The sequence below is a fragment of the Peromyscus californicus genome, unplaced genomic scaffold (assembly GCF_007827085.1).
Source record: "Peromyscus californicus insignis strain IS unplaced genomic scaffold, ASM782708v3 Scaffold_18__1_contigs__length_77618521, whole genome shotgun sequence".
Lineage (NCBI taxonomy): Eukaryota > Metazoa > Chordata > Mammalia > Rodentia > Cricetidae > Peromyscus > Peromyscus californicus.
The window spans coordinates 56,549,388-56,566,875 of NW_026294480.1; the positions used below are offsets into that span (position 1 = coordinate 56,549,388).

Sequence of the window (17,488 nt, forward strand, 5' to 3'; positions counted from 1 at the left end):
GTCCCTGCCTAAAGAATCAGAAAGAGCAGGAGGCCCTGGGTGGCCATCCTGTGAGGCTGTGGATAGGAAGATTGGGTTGCAGTGGTGATTCCAAGGTGTTGGGATGCCAGAGCCGTCTGCCAAAGAGAGCTGAAGACAGAGAGTAGAACCAGCCCAAGAGAGAGAAGTATGTTTCAGGCGGCAAAGCCGGAAAGGTGGAGCCATCTACTCAGCCTTTGACACCCGAGATGGACCTAGAGGGCGTGGTGTCTGCCCTGCTGGGTTTCAGTCCTGCTTTGGTCTGGTAATTCCTCACTATGCCCCATTCCTTCCTGCTAGAAGGGTAGGTAATGCATATTCTGTGACATTGGATGTCAGAGGCGTGTAATTTTTTTAAAAAAATCTTTTTTTTAATCTTATGTGCATCGATGTTTTGCCTGCATGTATGTCTGTGTGAGGGTGTCAGCTCTTGGAGTTACAGACAGTTGTGAGCTGCCATGTGGGTGCTGGGAATGGAACCTGGGTCCTCTGGAAGAGCAACCAGTGCTCTCAACCGCTGAGCCATCTCTGCAGCCCCATAATTTTTTTTTTTTTTAATAAAGGGTTACAATTAAGAAATTGGCTTCAGTCTCAGAAGGTATTTTTGGACTTAACAATATTTTTGTTTTATGTGTATGAAGGTTTTGCTTGCACCGGTCCTCTGTGTACCACAGGTATGCAGTGCCTTTGGAGGCCAGAAGACGGTGCTGGCTTCCCCAGAACTGGAATCAGAGGTAGGTGTGAGCTGCCGTGTGGGTGCTAGGAATTGAACTCAGGTCCCCTGGAAAAGCAGCTGATGCTCTTAACTATTGAGTTATCTTTCAAACTCCCTGAACTTTGGACTCTCAGTGTTGAACTGTGGGAGACTTTTGAAGTTGGACTAAATTCGTTTTGCATTATGATATGGCCACAAGCCCCTGGGGGCCAGGGAGTGGAATATGGTTTGAATAGAATGTCCCCCATATGCTCATGTATTTGAACACCTGTTCACAGCTAGTGATACTGCTTGGGGAGGTTTAGGTGGTGCAGCCTTGCTGGATGAAATATGTCACTGGAGGTGGACTTTGACAGGTTAAAGCCTTGGGCCGCTTACAGTTCACTCTCTCGGCTTCATGCTTGTGGGTGAGAATGTCAGCTCCCAGCTCGCTGCTCCAGCTGCTCTGCCTGCAGCTGCTGTCATATCCCTCCCTCCACGATGGACTCTTACCCTTGGGGACCTAAACCAAAATAATCTCTTCCATAAGTTGCTTTTGGCCATGGTGTTTTGTTTTGTTTTGTTTTTTTTATCACAGCAACAGAGAAGAAATGAAGACACATGACATAGGAGTCCTCAGAAAGGAACAACGGCCCCCAGAAACAGTTCAAATCAGGTAAGCACACTGAATTGGACGAAGAGCAGTAGGCTGTGAAGAAGACACCACGCTACAGGAAGGGCTGAAAGAGTAACAGCTATCTTCTCAAGGACTGTACACAGTTCTCTTGGTCTCAATATCTTATCTTTGGAGATTAAAGTTTCTTTTCTTTCTAGAACAGGGGGAGTGTCTTTCACGTGGGAATTCCATCTGTTGTTTTTAAGAAGCAACCACGTTCAAGATGATCTTCTTGCAGATACTGGGTTTCAGATGTACTTAACAACTTAAGTTGTTGACATGCCAGAACAGCACCTTTTTATCATTCAGTGTGAGGCCTTCCCAAGCAGCGACAGTCCAAAGTGCTCAGCCTGCCAGAGTGCCACACCGTGAGGCTTCATATTCTGAGCCCAATTCTACTACCATTTTGTTCTTCCTCCTCCTCCTCCTCCTCCTCTTCTTCTTCTTCTTCCTCTTCTTCCTTTTCTTCTTCTCCTCCTCCTCTTCCTCCTTCTCCTTCTTCTTCAGATTTATTTATTTTTATTTTATGTGTGAGTGTTTTCCTGCATGTGTGTATGTACACTATGTGCATGCCCAGTGCCCATGGGTGGGAGGAGAGGTCATCGGGCATCCTATAACTGGGGGTTACATACAGTTATGAGCTGCCATGTGGCTTATGGGAACTGGACCAGGGTCCTTGCAAGAGTAACCATAGTTCTTAACCACTGAGCCCTCTCTCTAGCCCCAACACTTAAATATAATGATGGCCATCTTAAAACCTTGTATTATTTTTTATAAAAATTAGAAAATACATGCTTTAGCCAGGTATTGCGGCACATACCTTTAATTCCCAGCTTTCAGAAGGCAGAGGTAGGTAGGTTTCTGTGGGTTTGAGGCCAGCCTGGTCTACATAATAAGTTCCAGGCCAGCCAGGGCTATGCAATGAGACCCTATCTCAAAAATAAATAAGTAAACAAAAATAATAACAAAAAAGAAAACCCAGAAAATCTAAGTTTTAAATTTTTTTGTTGTTGTTCTTTGAGACAGGGGTTTTCTGTGTAGCCCTGGCTATCCTGAAACTCTGTAGACCAGGCTGGCCTCAAACTCAGAGATTTTCGTGCCTTTGCCTAAAAAAAAAAAATCATTTTTTATATGTTGATCTGTATTATATGTTCATCACTTTGTGGCAGAGAAAAGAAATGTCAAAGATAAAAAAAAAGGTTGAAGGATTTCAAGGACTCTTGAAAGATTTTTGAAAGTACATAAAAATAGTTGACAAGCTTCATTCATTTTCAAATAAATGACAAATCTAAAACATGAGAAGCTAGACTAAGATCTGGAAGACAATGATGACAGCATAGAGAACAACAAAGGGAACCAGTAGTCCAAGTGTGCCCCTGACTGGGGCTTCTCAAGTCTTGAGTGACAGTGAGCTGCTTGTAAAAGTCACAGCATTAGTTTAGTGGTCTTGGCCAGTAGTACAAAGTAAAAGGGTCAGAATGGAACCATACAAAGACAGTTTGAAATGTGTTCCAAGCACGTGGAGGGGTAGTGCTGAGCTGCCATGCATCAAATCAATGGACTTCATATTTAGAGTTGAGGTCATAAGTGCATCATCGTCACGATAGGAATTGAAATCTTGTAGAGGGAACCTTCAGAGGACAGAACAAGGAACCAGTATGAAGAGGAGGAGCCACCCTCAGAGGGTGACGGCAGCCACTCTTTCAAAGGGGATCAAGAAGAAATCATTACATCTAGTCAGAACTTTATGAGGGCAAATTGGCATGGGTAGGCATGGAGATGGTTTGACTTTTTTTTTCTTTTGGTTTTTTTTCCGAGACAGGGTTTTTCCATGTAGTTTTGGTGCCTGTCCTGGATCTCGCTCTGTAGACCAGACTGGCCTCAAACTCACAGAGATCCACCTGGCTCTGCCTCCCGAGTGCTGGGATTAAAGGCATGTGTCACCATCGCCTGGCGATGGTTTGACTCTTGGCATGCTGAATGCACCATGAATACTTCAGAACCTCATCATGCATCCTTCTCTCAAGGAATCACCCTCCTGCCAGGGACCTCCCACTCCAGCATCCATGGAAATGTTTTGCCTGGGCTTCCTATGCCTTGAACTTTGACTGAAAATGACCTTAAGTTCAAAAGTGAGGATGGGTCATTCCCCTTGGGTCAGTGGTTCTCAGATAATCCAACTGAGATAAAATCTTGCTATGTAATTAAACCACGGGGTGGTGGGGGGGAACTATAGTGTTAGGGAAGGGGAAGACAGCCAGTGGCTTGAAATATAAAACCCAGAGTTTTATTAAAACGCACATAGCAAGAGCACATGGGCTGCTTGAGAGGATTTGTGGAAATGCTGACACTAAACACAGAACCAGATGAGCTAAAGGGCAGAGGGCAGGGTGAATGTAAATCACTGAGTCCCAGAGATCCCAGGCTGTAATCAAGGGGCAAGCCCTGCTGCCTGTTATTAATTGATGACCTGGACTCGGGAATGCGGACCATGTGTTAGCCATCTCACGGCCCACGAGCATCGTGAGGTGGACATATTGAGAGAGTGGGGTGGTTGGGACCATGTGAGAAGAACAAGACGGTAAGTGTGACTGTTAATACTGCGGTACACGTGAACCTGGCGTTGGCCTCCAAGTCACCGCTGAAGAAGAAAAGGCAAAATGCAAAGTTCTCGTCTTCCTTGGTTTCTTCCGCCTGGGAGAATATGGGAATGGAAAACAAGCCTCAGAAAGTGCTTAAATGTGATATTAGCCCTGTGGGGCCACAAAAGGAGAGCAAATGCACCTCTCTAGAGAGACACAAACAGTTCAGAAGGCTGAGAGGGAGAGTTGCAATAGAGCCTTCATTTGCAAGCTCATTTTCCTTATCTCCTTCCCGCTGGCTAGAGGCCACACGAGAGCCCAGGCTGCTGCCTGTCAAGCTCCAAATCGCCCACATTTCTTCTCAGCATCTCTCTCTCTAGGGACACATGTGCTCAGTCCTCCACTGCACAGCCAGTTCTGGGAGGGATGGGAACTGCGGAAGCATCCAGCTCCTCCATTTCCCTGTAGCACTGAGCCTGGAGAGAAGGGCAGCCTAAATGGAAGATAGGGGAGATACATTCTATGAACCCCAGGGGGTGCCAGAAACCACAGACAGCATCTACCCAATTTGTGTTATGGTTTCCTTAAACATATGTTTTCTACACATGTGCAAAAGTTTAACAACAATAGCTAATAGAACAGTTTTAACACTAGAAGGTGGGCGACATTCTCTCTCCTCGCTCTGTTTTGTATCTACTAACCCGGTGCTCACGTGGTGATGTGCTGTCACGCAGCATTTGTGTGATGAGGTGAACGCCTTTGGTATTGAGATGTAACAGAGTGCTATTGACCTTCTGATGTACATCAAACTTATAAACTGTTTTTCATCTTCCATTTAGTATTTTCGGATCAGATTTGGTCACATGTAACTGAAACTACAGAAAAGAAAACCAAAGATTATGGGTTGGGAACCTCTGTGAAGCATTCCTTTCAACCTTTAAAAAGATCCCCTGCTTTCCACTCCTCCCTTTCTCTCTTACATTTATACAGTCAGAGATCTCTGTACTGGCAAACACCTTCAGAAAAGGGCCAGAGGTTTCTGCTGACAGGCCTCCAGCATCCCTGCTTATCACATGGATGAGTTAGAGGATTTGGAAGATCAAAAGAAATCCTAAGCTGGACAGAATCTAGTTGTTTCTAAGACGTGTATGAAATAGAGTTCCTGGAGGGTTACAGAACTTGGCAGGTATGAAACATAAACTTCCTTTCAGTGGTGATTTTAGTTGTACGGTTATCTAACCCCCATTCCTTCTAGAAGGCTTTATTCTCTTCTGTCCTTGGTGAAGCATTTATTCCTGGGCCAAAGTGAGCAGCTGACCCAAAGCGGAGCTGATAAACTCCAGCGCACCTTAGCAACCACCCCACAACTGCATCTACAGCTTGTCTGAAAGCACAGAAGCGGGGCGTGGGGGGGGGCGTGGGGGAGTGTTTAGGGGCGCTCCCCGCCCCCACCAGGGAGAAAGAAGAGCTCAGGGCTTGCAGCTAAGTGTACACCAAGCATCCTGCTGGCCGGAGCTTCCGGGCGGGCGCTATGAGAACTCTTAGGTCTCAAGATGCTTTTCTCTGCAAACGAATCCTTGCCGAGGTCAAATGGCTTCCATCATAGGCAGCAACTCAGCGGCTCCACCAGAAATAGAAGCACTCCCGAAACCCAGGCAGGAACTTCAAACACCGCAAACCCCAGGAGGAGGAGGAGGAGGGCAGCACCCGCAGAGTCCTTCCCCTGATAAAATACAAAAGTTCACTCTGAATGCTAGAGTGATTCCGGCAACTTGAAATGTGCCACCATTTCCCCCAAGTCCACAGCAACTCTGAAAGGGCTCCACCGGAAGCTGAAGACTGCAAAGCAGAGGTCAAGGAGCGATGCATGTGCTCAGCGGAACTGCGTGAATACCTAAATTCTGCATGCCCAAATGGCCAGTGTGGGATGAGCTCCAGGGGGCAGGCGTTCTGATGATGAATGATGGCTGGCAAGTGTCCCCACCAGCTGAATGGTTCACCTGCAGTGATGTTGGGCTCCAAGGGTGGTTGCCTGGTTGTTAGTTGGAGCCGAGATAAAGCAGCATCAGGACACTGTGGGGGCTAAAACGCGGTGGAAGCCCGCTGCTTGCTGCTGCATTATGTGCTAGCTGTGGGTCCACTGGACCACTGTGTTCCTTCCTTCCGCTTGTTTTCCTTGTCTCTAAAAGGCCAGTGATAAAAGCACCATGTAACGGAACTGTGTTATCTACCCAAAAGGCTGCTAGGTGACCTTTTAAAGTGATGGCTATAAATAGCAAAGGGCTGGTAACTGTTTAACAACCAGCTCTCCGGAGAGAGAGCTCTGCGTGTATAATGCTGGCTAATTTTCAGGGTTCAAATATTCCCTCCTTGGCTAATACCAGGCTACTAATGTGAATGCATCTGTCACTTACCACTCCAATATGAAATGCAGGGGGGAAGGAGTGATCAGAGTCGGCATTTGAGAGCTGGGCGGGTGACAGCACACAGGTACTAAAGGAAAGAGAAGTGGGAATGAAGAATCACTGAGTGGACAAAACCAACCAGCTCTATAGGCAACCTGAACTTCGATTTGCAGACACAGTGGAAAGCTAACTTGAGCGACTTCTTGCAGATGTCCCCCTTGAAGTGGGGCTGAGAAGACGGCTCAGAGGACACAGCGATCGCCACAGAAGGATGAGGCCAGGAGTCACAGCAACTGTGTAAATACCAGTCAGAGATGACAAGCTACCTAAAATCTCAACACTCGAGAAATGGAGACAGGGGATCCCTGGAGTAAGCTGGCTGGCTAGACTAGCTGAATCCATAAGTTTTGGATTCAGTATATAAGCGGAGGGTTATTGAGGAAGACACTTATACCAACCTCTGGCCTCTAAGTATGAGTATGTATGAGCATACACACTTGCACACACATGTACACACATGTATGCATATATACATATGCCCACACCACCCACATTTGCATGCAAAAAAAAGCTTGACCAACCAGAAGCCAGCCAATAAATTTATAATTCTACAACCAGAGATTTTTCCAGTGAGATAAGCCAAATAAACATGCTGTGTAACTATAGCCTGTCAAGTATTTTTTTATTTCTGTTTAGTCTTTTTGGCAGTGGGAGACCTTTGAACCACTGGGCTCTGTTCTAGGAAGGTTGCTCAGTGTCTTTCCAACAGCTACCGGCGGCGTTGTGCGTCTGGTACTCATACAGTTTCCAGGTGGTAGGTCTTCATGGGAGCGCCATCCTCGGAGTTCAGCCTGAGTTGTGGTGATGGCCAGTGTGAGGACAGGAAGAATAAAGCTCTGGAAACTTCCTGCTCTGTCTGGAAGCCCAAACCCTTTGTCCTGTTGGGCCATGCCAATTCCAGAAAGATCAAGGATCAAAGGGCAGAGATGGCAGTTACAGGGCTTGCCTGGGCCACTTCTTTGCACACAAACCAGCCCATAAAAGGGGGAATGAAAGCTTATGTGGTTAGAGAAACTTGCTATTTCTTCCTTTTTCCTTTTTATCTCACTGTAAATTCTTGGCTTGAGAAATACGATCTGGCTCAGATCTTGCTGGCATTCTGCAAGCGTAAAATGTAAGTGTGGCGATTCCTTCATCACTCTCGTTACTTAAACATCACTCACTAAGCCTCGGCGACCATAGAGGGTTACTGCAAAGCTACTTCTCTGTCTCACTAGACACGTGTTCCTTTGATTTCTGGTGTCACTGTCAATGCATCTAAGAAAGGTCTGTCTGCGAGAGTTTGTTTACTTGTTTATTTCTTTACTTGTTTATTCTATTTTCCTAGTGACTCCGAGTGGATTAGTCTGATCCGAAAGCTTGGTCCCTTTACTAAGTTCATCAAAATAATTTCTACATTTTTTTTTCTACTACATTTTTTTTCCTCCTAGAACCGTAAATTCTTAGATTTTGAAGGCGGAGGTATCAGGGGTTTTCTGGATAATGTAAGTCTAAAGAAGAGAAAACAAACTCACCCTTGACTGAAGGAATTCAATTTATTGTCTGACAAGCTTGTTTGGATTTACATTTGCCTAAGATGAAATCCCATTCTATAGCCTGTGTTTAGAGTGACCATCTCAGCCCACGGCCAAGGACAGGCAAGGTCAGGTGCGGAGGTCCTGGGAGAAACTAGGAGAAATGGTGGTTTTATTTGCAGCTGGTACCACAGGGTACCCAGATATTTGGTCAGCCAATGTTCAAAGGACTCTTTGAAAAATTATTTTAGGGCTGGAGAGATGGCTCAGTGCTTAAGAGCCCTGGCTGTGCTTTCAAAGGTCTTGAGTTCAATTCCCAGCACCCAGGTGGTGTTATACACAAAACCACCTATAACTGTAGTATCATGGGATCAGGTGACCTCTTCTGATGCACAGATAGATAGATGTACATGCAGATAAAACATCCATAGACACAAAGTAAATATATCTCTAAAAACTATTTTAAATTACATTTTAGTTTATTGTGTGCATGTATGTGTGTATGTGTGGGAACACATGTATCACAGTATGTGTGGAGGTCAGAAAGACCTGTTGCTTTCTCTTTCCACCATATGGGTGGCAGGGACCAAAGACAAATCATCAGGATTGGTAGAAAGTGCCTTTACCTGTTGAACTATCTTGCTGTCCCTGTTCTGGGGGTTTTCCTGTGTGTGTTTTTGGATGAGTTTAGCAGTTAACTTGAAAAGCTGAGTAAAGTAGATTATCCTGCCTAAGTGGGTGGGTGGTCCTCACCCACTCCATTAAGCCCTGAATAGGGTAAAAGGCTGGCTCTCCCCCAGTAAGAGGGAATTCTTCCTTTTTTGGCTCCTTTTCAGCTGAGAAATCATTTCCCCACTGCCTTTTGTTTTTTGTTGGGGTTTCTATCACTGTGATAAAACACCATGACCAAAACCAACCTGGGGAGGAAAGGGTTTATTTTGTTTAAGTTTCCACATCACAGTCCACCAGGGAAGGAAGTCAGGGCAGGACCTCAAGGCGTGAACCCGGAGGTGGCACTGAGGCAGAGGCCATGGAGGAGTGCTGCTTACCAGCTTGCTCCTATGGCTTACTCACCTGCTCTCTTATATACCAGCACAGGTGTGGCACTGCCTGCTGTGGGATGGGCCCCACATATATCAGTCACTAATTAAAAATATGCACCACACGCCTGCTCATAGTCTAGTAGGGGCATTTTCTCTAATGGAGGTTCGCTCTTCCCAAATGAATATCTTGCGCCGAGTTGACATAAAAGTAGCCAGCACAGACTTGAACTGAAGCATCAGCTCTTCCTAGGTCTCCTGTTGGCTTCCAGAGGGACACACCACCATCCGCTATCCTGGGTCTCCATCTTCCTCTGGTAACCTGTTAGTGTGATGACTATAGGAGTCGATCCCTTATAATCCCAGTCTCACCCCTTGCCCCCACATAATGCACATAACGGGGCTAGCCTATGTGATGGGGGGCAGGTCACATGGAGGAGCTAAGGAACCCCACATTCTAGTTCCACCATCGTAGCACTGCGTTACTTGCGTGTCTGTAGTGGTGTTGGTGAGACAAGTTCCCTAAAGATGTTCCACACAGTTCTGTACTTGATAATATACCCAATTCTTGATAACAATAATGAGTGACTGTGTTAATGCTTATATAGTTACTATGCTATATCTTTATTGTTATTGAATTGTACTTATTTTTTAAAATGGCTTGAAATCCTACACTTGTAAGCCCGAAGCAGGGAGATTGTAAATTCTAGGCCTCTCCCGGCTACGTAACAATAGCCTGTCTCAGAAAGAGAGAAACGGGGAAATAAAAAGAAAAATAAAGGAGGAAGTGAGTGAGTGAGTGAGTAAGGGAGGGAGGGAGGGAGGGAGGGAGGGAGGGAGGGAAGAAGGACAGGCACACCAATTTCTATCTCTCAATCTGTGTTCTGCTGTAGTCCTTCTGGTTAGATATGTTTAGACACTCAGCTACTCTCCACTGTGTTATAGGTACATTATTCAGGACAGTTACATGCTGACACCCGTGTGCCGCCTGGGCTTGTGTGACGTTCACACAATCTTGAAATGAACTGACAACAGTTTTTGTTTCTTCATTTTTGAGGTGGAGTCTCATGGTATATCCCAGTTTGGCCTAGAACTCACTATGAGGTCTAAACAATCCTCCTGCCTCAGCTTCCCAAGTGCTGGGATAGGGCAATGCATGACTCCCCCCATCCCCGTGTGTGTGTATGTGTGTGTGTGTGTGTGTGTGTGTGTGTGTGTGTGTGCGCACATGTATACATCACACACTCTGGGGAACTCTAATATGATAGCAGTCTGATTCATCATCCCCCTGTCACAAGCCCTGGAAATGGTGACTTCTTTCTAGATAACTTCTAGAACTCAATTCTTTCTTTTTAAGTCCCAAACTTCTTTACATGCCTTTGTCATTTCCTCTATTTCAGTATCAGAAGACAGACAGGAGCCGGGGGTGGGGATAAAATTGGGGGAGGAGGCAAAGAAGTCGGCCTAGAAAAGCCAGGTTCTCAACCAGGTGGGAGACCATCAAATTCCACCTTGTGCACAAGGTGGACAGCTTTCTGCATGGCACAGAGCATAGGCAAGGACGCAGTTCCTTGACTCTGGCCTGAACACTCAAAAGGGTATTGTTCGTTGGGCTCTGGGATCTGTGACTTCTACCTTGTCTCTTCCTCCTCTTAGCTGTTGTCTTTGAACTTATCCATCCTTGACTCGTTTCTAAAATGGAGATGATAAGAAGACCCTTCTCATGAGTTACTAGAATGAATTATTCATGAGAATACAGAGTCTAGCACCTAACATATATTATATTAGTTATTGTTAACTGTTAACATTAGCAATTGTTCTGTTTATCCTGACCTTCATTTGAAGTTTGAATGTCTAGATTCTGTTTTTATATTAATTAGCCTTTTCTTCAAGCTTGGGGCAGCTGCAGATTTGATAGGCTCAAAGTCTATGTTTTATATGGTCTTAAAACTCAAAGTCTAGTTGGACCGGCAGCTTATATGGCCCTGGGAGCTCGTTAAAACCACGGAACTCGGGACGCAAGTAAACGGCAGGTACATTAATGTTTGTCTCATGATACGACCAAAGATGACAAAGTGACAAAGTACAGGGTTGGTGACAGATACCCTATCACTCTATTGTAGTTTAAGACTGATCAAATTCTGCTCCGGCCAACTCTGCTAGTTACTTTCATGGTGCTGTGATCATAACACCGGACAGGATGACTGAAGGAAGAAAGATTGATTGACTTCACAGTTTTGGGTGATTTTAGTCTACCCTGGAAGGAAATACACTGTGGAGTGGTTCCACCCTTAGTGGCTCTTCCCACCACAGAAGACCAAGAAGCAGAGAGAGTAGACTAGAACCAGGGCCCAGGTATAATCTTCAAAGCCATGACCCTAGTGACCTTCTTCCAACAGAGAGCCTCCACCTCCTAAAGGTTTCATAACTGTGTCACCGGCTGGGGACCAAGCGTTCAAAATACGTGCCTGTGGGGAGGCAACATAACACCAACATAATTAAAAGCAGGATTATGGAAGGATTCTGAATGGGAGAAGTGAAGAACTGGGGTTGGAGAGGGTCTCGGGCAGCAAGAAGAACTCTTGGACATTCATGGCACTGGCCTTGGACACCTCAACTTTACCTGTCTTCTACCCAAGTTCTCTAAATATGAGTCGGTGTTTTCTGTTTGGGCCAGTGGGCCCTGGCTAGGCTGGAATAAGCAAGATGCTTGGCCAGCTAAGCCATCTGTGCCACTAAAAAGACCATGTTCCAGCAAAAGGTGAGTTCAGAGGTTTGCTCCAAACATCCCTCTCAAATGACCACTTCAACGAGTCATACTACCTGACTACGGTGGGTCCAAAGTTAATACAACATGAAACATCTCAAACTTGCCTCATGGGGGAAATGGAAAAAAGGATTCTGACTCAGAAAGGAGGAGCATGCTATTTTTAGACAAGAATGGTACATTTACCGGATTAAATCACTATAAAAGATCGCTAACATTTGTGAGTGCTCAGTGGAGTTTCCTTTGGAAAGCCTAAACCTAGGGGATCCCCTGGGAATTTAGTATCCATTAAAAAATATGGTCTCTGGGGGACAGACAGCTGCTGGGTCTGAAAGATAAAGCATGCATTTCCCAGAAGGCCATATCTGGGAACCGACTTAGAATTTGGGCTACAGTCATTTGAGGGAATAGGACTATCTTTATCAGACCCGTTGTTTAGCCTTTGACAAAAAGAATGCATGTTGGTGTAGTCTTAACCACCCCCAGTTTGGGAAAAAGAGTCACATTTTGGCCCCAAGTTCTCGTTGAATGCAGTGACCCCACCGTTCCCTCGGATGTGTGCAGGTGCGTACAACACAGTCTTAGAGGGACATTGGAAGGTGAAGGGATCTCTGGAAGGAAGCTATAGAAGAAAGAGCAGTTCTGGAGACCAAGCTCTACAAAGATCTGCCTCATAGAGAACTGGAAGCTAGAAACCATGGAAGCTCCCCAGAAGGTCGTCTGCAAGGACGGCCATGTGGAAAAGATCACACACTGGTTCTCCTCCATTCCCGAGGGTCGGACTATAGACATCACATGGAAATTATGGAGGAAGGGACTTCAGATAAATATAAACAAACATCACTTAAAAAAATAACCTCTCGGGGCTGGAGAGACAGCTCAGTGGTTAAGAGCACTGGCTGCCCTTCCAGAGGATCTGGGTTCAATTCCCAGCGTCTACATGGTAGCTCACAACTGTCTGTAACTCCAAGATCTGACACCCTCACACAGACATACCTGCAGGCAAAACACCAATGCACATAAAATAAAAATAAATAAATTATTCAAAAAATTAGTCTCTGACGCAGGGTTCCTTCTGTGGAGAAAATGCTTATGATAGGAAACTGTCTGGATAAGTTCAGTGTGTGCAGAGAGATTGCTGGAGTAGGGACACTGCCAGACTTTGGAGGGTGAGAGGCAGTGAGGAGTGCCTCTCAAAAGGCAAGAAGTGGTCGTTTCACATTTTTTGTGTTTTTGTGAGAGGAGACTGAAAACGAGGGGAGAATGGAGGAGAAGAACCCTGACGAAGTGGGAAGCCGGAAGGACAGCTGTGGTGGCCCGTCTGCAGCAGAAGGGAGGGATCAGGGAAGACAGCCAACATCTCTCCACACACTCACTCATCAGTGTATACTTTTGAGTCCCAGGCTGTGCTTGTCAGAAGGGACAGCGCAGTGAATGAAGGAGAGTCAGGGATGCCTCCCCTCATCAGCACTCACAGCAGCCAAGGGGAAGCAGACAGACACACAGACAGACACATAGGATGTCATCTGCAGGCAGCATCCTGTGGTGAAAGAGAACCAGCAGAATCCTCACTTGGTCAGAGACCACCCGAGTCTACTTTTGAGCGGGAAACGGAGTAAGGTTAGTGCTTGGTCACCGCACGTGTCTGTGGTGGGGACAGAAGGCGAGGTCCCCAGGCCTGAAGCACAACTTCACTATGTTTTGGAATTTTTAGGATTAGAAGGAACCTCATCTAGACCTTGCTAGGACAAAGGAGCCCTGCCTGTATCTGGTCAATAAAATGTGGCACTGAGGGGCACACAGCTCAGGGGTGGAGTGCTTACTTAGCATGTGATGCCCCAGGTTTATCCTCGGCACCCCCTCCCCAAACAAACAAACAATGGCTCTTCCCTCTAGAAGGTTCTCAAGGTATATCAAACACCTGTTCTTGAGGAGAGGTTGTGGGAAGGTAAATAAACTGCATGGTTTTTTTTTTGTTTGTTTTTTTGTTTTTTTTTAAAGATTTATTTATTTATTATGTATACAGCATGTATAACTGCAGGCCAGAAGAGGGCACCAGATCTCATTACAGATGGTTGTGAGCCACCATGTGGTTGCTGGGAATTGAACTCAGGACCTCTGGAAGAGCAGTCAGTGCTCTTAACCTCTGAGCCATCTCTCCAGGCCCAAACTGCATGGTTTTTATGACCAGCTTGCTATATATAGATTTACTTGGAGACTATTTTTTTTAACGTAAATTTCCAGGTCTCACTTCAGAAATTCTGAATCAGAACTTGTGGGAGGTGATAACTAGGGATTTGTACTTCAGAAACGTTTTCCCGCTGTTCCTGATACAGTTGGAATCCAACAAATTGGGTGACTTTTAAGATTTCCTTCAGCTCAGAGAGTTAATGATGACATGGTACACCAACTCCTTCACAGTCCCCCGTACCTCAGGAACCAGAGTTCTGGAAACCTCTTTTATCGTTTTAAATAGAAAAAAATGTTTACTATAAAGACAAAAAGTTCCTGTGAGGGCTTGGGGACACGGATTAGTTGGTAAAGTGTTTGCTGTGCAAGATCGAGGACATGGGTTCGATCCCCAGCACCCGCCATAAAGAGCTGGGCATGGTGGCATGTGCCTGGAATGCCAGCACCAACAAAAAGAAACGAGTATGTTTCCCTGGGAGCTGATGGCCAGAGAGCACAGCCTCGTTGGCAACCCCCAGCTCCCAGTGAGAGAAGACTCTGTCCCAAAAAGCAAGGTAGACAACTCCTGTGGAAACACCTAAGGTGGACATCTGGCATCCATATATACACACTTATGTGTGCACCCCCCCAAGTCACCCCCTCCTCCTCATAGTCTCACACACACACACACACACACACACACACACACACACACACACAAGTAACATAGAAATATAGGCTTTACAGTCATAGAAATAACCATTCATGGTTGATATGTTATTCCAGATATTTCTATATGTATATATATATATCCATATCTATATATTTGCAATAAAATTAATAATGCTGGCCAGGCAGTGGTGGCACATGCCCTCTAATCCCAAAACTTTGGAGGCAGAGGCAGGTGGATCTCTGAATTCCAGGCCAGTCTCATCTTCAGAGTGAGTTCTAGGTCAGCAATGCACAGAGGTGGTAATGAAACATTAGCCATGGCTTTCTCTTCTCCTTGTTCTTTTTTTTTTTTTTTTTAAGATTTATTTATTTATTATGCATACAGTGTTCTGTCTGCACACATCCCTGCAGGCCAGAAGAGGGCGCCAGATCTCATTACAGGTGGTTGTGAGCCACCATGTGGTTGCTGGGAATTGAACTCAGGACCTTTGAAAGAGCAGTCAGTGCTCTTAACCTCTGAGCCATCTCTCCAGCCCCTCCTTGTTCTTTTTTTCCTTTCTGTTTTTGTTTTTCGAGACAGGGTTTCTCTGTGTATCTTTTTCCTGGAACTCATTCTGTAGCCCAGGCTGGCCTTGAACTCAGAGATCTGCCTGCCTCTGCCTCCTGAGTGCTAGGGTTAAAACCCAGGGCCACTGCCGTCCCACTGGCTCTCTCTTCTTGCTGAGTGATAGTGCCGAGTGAACAGTCACTACCCATGTTGCCAACGTTTCAAATGAAGACACCAGCCAAAGGTGTCCCATTCTAGTCTTCAGGGTTTGAAGGCTATTTTGGGAAAAAAGTAAATAAAAATGGGAATGATGCTAAATCTAGTCTTACTAACACATACAGTATCTGGTAAGAACTCACAGCTACTCAGTTCAACCAGGAATCTATGACTTATCAGTTTATTGGTTGTTCAATGCTGCATGTACCAGTAAGACAACAGATGCATGTAAGAGATTCCTGAACTTAACTGATTCTTGGAGTTATCTTCATTGCTTTTAGGAAATTAAAATTTCTTGGAGATTCTGACAAAGTCATCTGGGCAAAGGTCCCAAGAATCTGTATTTTCATCAAATTACCCAGACGATTCTAATGTTGTTTATCGGGGTCTACTCCTCAAAAAATTGTTTTTATTACATTTATTTGTTCATCGTTTGTGTGTGTGTGTGTGTGTGTGTGTGTGTGTGTGTGTGTGTGTGTGTGTGTGTTGGCACAAATATGGACGTCAAAGGACACTTGTAGTAGACTTTTTTTCTTCCACCACATGGATCCCAAGGAGCAAACTCAGGTTGTCAGCTTGGTGGCAAGAACCTTTACCTGCTGAGCCATCTCAACAGCCTTGAGTCTACTTTTTAATGATATTCAACTTGAAGTCAGAGGCCTGGACTGTGTGTGAGCTATGTGGCTTGTTTTAGACACGGGTTGCTCCAGGCCTCTGTGATCTCTTCTGAGACATGGTTTCTAAGTCATTTTTTGAGCAGGACAGAAACATGGTGAGACACCCTCCGCCCACGGGAAACACCTGAAGGGCCTATGATGCAGTACAGCTGCTCTCGTTGGGTGACTCTGGCTTTCCGCAGCTGGGGACCACTTCTTTGCCTTTAGGCTTTTCTAGGCTTTTCTGTCCTGGTGACTTTCAGCTCCAGGCAGCCACATCCTGCTCATTTAGCACTTCAGCTCAAAGGCAACCTGGCCCATGCTTCCAAGACACTGCTTTTATTTACATGTCTTCCATCTCTCGACCTTTATCTTGAGGGGCCTGGAAGTTAGTGCTGAGTGATGTCTTGGTGGGAATTTTCAGTCACACCACAAGTCCTGAAAGGATAACATAGTTTCATTCTGGTTTGTGTGTGTGTGTGTGTGTGTGTGTGTGTGTGTGTGTGTGTGTGTGTGTGTGCCTATTGCTGTTTGTTCTTAGATCTGGAGTCACAACCAAAACTGTTATGATGTTCACGTTTCATTTTAACACCTACTTTAGGGGGGAAAAATCACTTAGAAAGGGAAAATGTTATCATAAAAGGGAGTTGTTTCTGTGAAAGCCTAAGTTAAATATTTCAGAAACATAAAAGGATACCCAAAGGATACTGCAGAATTTGGAGTGTGTGGCTGTAGTTTTGGGGGTTTTTTTGGCAGTGGGGTGGGGGTGGGGGATGGGGTTGGGGGGTGGGGGAGGTGGGGGGGTGGGATAGTGGTTAACAAATCTAAAGGAACGGTCCCTTTGGAGTGCTTAAGTTTCAGCCTGTCTTTCAAGAGGCAAAAGTGACATCCTCATGATTTCTAGACTGATTTCTGTTCCTCCCAAAGACTACCAGACAGGTAATCTACAGGTGTCGAAATAATGAACTGATAAAAACCTTGTTAGTTGTTAATCCACTGGCTAGAATGTGAGCTATGGTGAAAGTGCATCATCTTAAGGGGACCAGTGTCCTAACTAGAGAAGGCAAAGCGTGGTCACTTGAAGGGAATCGGGGGTCTAACTAGAGAAGACGCGAGGGGAGGGAAGGTCTGCCCATCAGGGACAAGCACAGGGAACACCAGAGACAAATTCCTATGTTGCAGTTCCCAGCAGTCAGACCTGTAAACAGCACTGGTTGGTGTAAGGTAGAAGGAGTCTCACAAGGACAGTAGCTGGCCGGTGGCCATATTTGGCAGATTGGAAAATGGTTCCCAAGCCCACCTGAAGGGTCATTGTGACTGTTTCAAATAAGAAGTCTCCCTGTGGGTCCTTGTGAGATTTGATGTCTGGTTCCCAGGGTGCTAAGGCTCTCAGCGTGGAGGGGAAGCGAATAGTCTGACTGCTCGTCTTCCTGTCTGACCTCCCACCCCATTGATTGGCCTGAGTACTTAGC

The 17,488-nt window shown here is 45.6% G+C and overlaps 1 protein-coding gene and 1 long non-coding RNA gene across 6 annotated transcripts in view; one reads left to right on the forward strand and one right to left on the reverse strand.

Moving 5' to 3' along the window:
* LOC128113660 (uncharacterized) overlaps nucleotides 1-17,488 on the forward strand; it is a 98,657-nt gene that overhangs the window by 50,612 nt on the left and 30,557 nt on the right. Inside the window, exons 3-4 of the long non-coding RNA XR_008219579.1 lie at nucleotides 660-752; nucleotides 1,311-1,388. This is a non-coding gene — a long non-coding RNA (uncharacterized LOC128113660). The remainder of the gene's footprint in view (nucleotides 1-659; nucleotides 753-1,310; nucleotides 1,389-17,488) is intronic.
* The window catches only part of Gcnt4 (glucosaminyl (N-acetyl) transferase 4), a 94,061-nt gene continuing 77,238 nt past the window's right edge, over nucleotides 666-17,488 (reverse strand). For 2 of the 5 annotated variants that reach the window (XR_008219574.1, XR_008219575.1), the window contains exon 3: nucleotides 666-6,463. The gene's annotated coding sequence lies outside the window, so the exon portion shown is untranslated. The remainder of the gene's footprint in view (nucleotides 6,464-17,488) is intronic. The other 3 variants (XR_008219578.1, XR_008219576.1, XR_008219577.1) reach the window with 3 other exon arrangements.